The sequence below is a fragment of the Schistocerca cancellata genome, chromosome 8 (assembly GCF_023864275.1).
Source record: "Schistocerca cancellata isolate TAMUIC-IGC-003103 chromosome 8, iqSchCanc2.1, whole genome shotgun sequence".
In the NCBI taxonomy this organism is placed as follows: domain Eukaryota; kingdom Metazoa; phylum Arthropoda; class Insecta; order Orthoptera; family Acrididae; genus Schistocerca; species Schistocerca cancellata.
In genome coordinates, this window is record NC_064633.1 from 75,825,765 (window position 1) to 75,828,878 (window position 3,114).

General features: G+C 49.8%; 1 non-coding gene across 1 annotated transcript; it reads right to left on the minus strand.

Annotated features, from left to right (window-relative positions):
• Positions 1-1,777: 1,777 nt before the first annotated feature.
• On the minus strand, positions 1,778-1,851 carry Trnas-cga (transfer RNA serine (anticodon CGA)). The gene has a single exon. It is a non-coding gene; the product is annotated as a tRNA-Ser (tRNA).
• Between the last annotated feature and the right edge of the window lie 1,263 nt (positions 1,852-3,114).

The following is a 3,114-nucleotide window of genomic DNA, read 5'->3' on the forward strand; positions in this document are numbered from 1 at the left end:
TCCAACATCACTTTTCACCCTTTAGCACTGAATATTCGTAATGCCCAGATAGTAGTATGGTCCTCGATTCCAACATGACTTAAAGCAGAGGTTCAGAAAATTAGAATCAGCAGGAGAACACTGGTAATATTTTGTAGTATTCACCGACTTATCACTTTTCAAGAAAAGCAACCAACCGTGGATTTGCCTATTTAACTTAATATTTTAATTGTATGTATCTTAGAAGTGAGCTCTGATTTCACTTTTTTTATTATGATGATCGTTTCTCCCTACTCCCTACGTAGGTCGGCGTCAACAAAATATTTTCGGATTCGGAGGAAAAAGTTGGTGATTCAAATTTCGTGAGAAGATTGAACCACAACGGAAAAGCGCTTTGTTTTAATGGTGCCCATCCCAAATCCCGTATCACGTCCGTGAAACTCTGTCCCCTATTTTCCGATGGTACAAAACGTGCTGCTCTTCTTTGAACTTTCTCGATGTACTCCGTTAATCCAGTTTGGTAACGATTCCAGACCGCGCAGCAGAACTGCAAACGAGGACGGACAAGCATAGTGGAGACAGTCACTTTAGTAGGTCTCCTGCATTTTCTAAGTGTCTTGTCAATAAGACGCAGTTGTTGATTTGCCTCCCCCACAACGTTTTCTATGTGTTCTTTCCAATTTAAATTGTTCGCAGTTGTAGTTCTTAGGTATTTAGTTGAATTTACGGCCTCAGATTAAACTGATTTATCACTTAACCGAAGCCTTAGCACTCATGTGGATGACCTCACACTTTTCATTATTTACGGTCAACTGCCAGTAATCACACCATTCAGATGTCTTTTCCAAATAGTTTTGCTATTAGTTTTGATCTTCTGATAAGTTTACTAGACGATAAACGACAGCATCATCTGCAAACAACTTATGGGGGCTACTCAAATTATCTCCTAAACCGTTTACGTAGATAACGAACAACACGAGGCTCACAACACTACCTTGGGGAACGCCAGAGATCTGTCGATGATTTTCCGTCAGTTACTACGAACTGTGACCTCTCTGACACGAAATCACGAATCCAGTCACGTAACTGGGACGATATTCCATAAGCAAGCAATTTCATTACAAGCCGCACGTGTGGTGAATTTTCAAACGCTTTGTGGAAATCTAGAAATACGGAGTCGATGTGAGATCCTCTGTCAGTAGCAGTCGACACTTGGCGTGTGTAAAAAGCTAGTTGTGTTCGACAATAATCTAAATCGGTGTTGCCCGTTCCCTTGGCCTGTTTGACGGCTGAGACGCAGACCCGCGGCCGGCGGCCCGTGTGTGCGTGCGCCCGGCCCCGCCGCGTGGCAGCCAGCGCCGGCGCCGGCGGCGGCAGCGGCCGTCCTCGCGCCCGCCGGCCATCAGTGGGAAGATCGGCCGCTCCCAGGGCCGGCAGATAGCATCGCCTCCCACGCGGCGCGCCCCTCGCCGCCCGCCACTTTGCAGCTCACCCCGCCCCGCGCTTTCCGAGCCGCCGCCCACGCACGCCACCGCGCGACGCCGACGCCGACGGCGCCCGCGGCCTCCAGTTACGTCCGTCCCGCCGCACCGGCGCTCGCTTTCCGCCGGCCGAACGCCTCAGAAAAAGAGCCTCTTCCGTGGCCCTGCTCAAAAATGGCTGCGCCCGCAGTGAAAGTGGGCGAGTCACACGGCACGAGCTAACTACCGCTGCGTGCGATCAGAACTTAGAGTGATGCCAATTTCGCATCCATCTTAGGCTACGCAGCAACTGAAACTACCTGGCAAATTAAAACTGTGTGCCGGACCGAGACTCGAACTCGGGACCTTTGCCTTTCGCGGGCAAGTGCTCTACCATCTGAGCTACCCAGCACGACTCACGACCCGTCCGTACAGCTTCCTACCTTCCATACTTCACAGATGCTTTTATGCGAACCTAGCACAGCTAGCACTCGTAAAGAAAAAAAAAATATTGAAGCAGAATTGAAGCTGTGAGTCGTGCTAGGGTAGCTCAGATAATACAACACTTGCCCGCGAAAGGCAAAGGTCCCGAGTTCGAGTCTCGGTCCGGCACACAGTTTTAATCTGCAGGAAGTTTCGTATCAGCGCACACTCCGCTGCAGAGTGAAAAACTCATTGTGGTGTGCAGCAGTTGTCCGGGCGCACAGACGTCTGGGAGTGTGGAACGGGCAAATCCTGCGATGTGCTCAGGAGGGTGTGCTCTTCAGACTTGGAGGAGTTTCTCGCACTACACCGACCGTTGTTTCACTGTTGGTCCTCCGTACCCACTCAGTAGATATTTCGGTAAGATATCGTGCAGCCTCCTATTGGTTACGCAAACGGGATCTGATAAAAGTTCAACACGTCTTGTACCAGAGGACAATAACTGAGCCCCTCCTCCTTATCTCTAAACGGCGTACATGTCAGAACCGCCGTGCACGATTTCGTACACAATGGTAAGGAAAGGAGGGCTACAGAATGATGCGTCAACTGTCGTCGCAGGAGCATAAATTATTAGTGAACGAGTAACACGGCAGACAGAACAGTTACTTAACTTATATTTCTCAAAACGTGTGGAAACTCATTACAAATGAGGCAGCAAGAAACAGAGTCCGGCTATCACGAGGTCACTCGAATGAAGCACGAACCGAGGTGCGGTACAGTAGTGGCTTCGAGAGCCAATGAGCCCAGTGGCTGCCTCCGGCCGTCCGACATTGCGGCGGCAGGGGACGATCAAAGTACACTGCTGCTCAAATTGCGCGCCACTGGGTCCGCCAGATCCTGAGCGAGCGCTCTCAGCGTCGGACACAGACTTGCCATTCCTCTGTCAACCTTGATACGACATGGCGTGGTACTGATACGTGATACCACAAGAAATGGGCCGAAGAGTCCTCGAACATTTCCTGTGCATTCGAAAACGCCTAGCCCTTGGCGATTTAACCCCAGTTAGGGCACAGTACACTATTTAACTGAACCCAGCCCATGTGCAGCTTACCTGTACAGGCTCAAAAGGTAAGACAGCCACATCGGCTACAGTAGTCATACACGACCATCAGATCACATTATCTTTAACTGTGACGCCTATAACTCGGAATCAATAGAAACTAACCAACAGCTTTAAAAACAGCTGCATGTG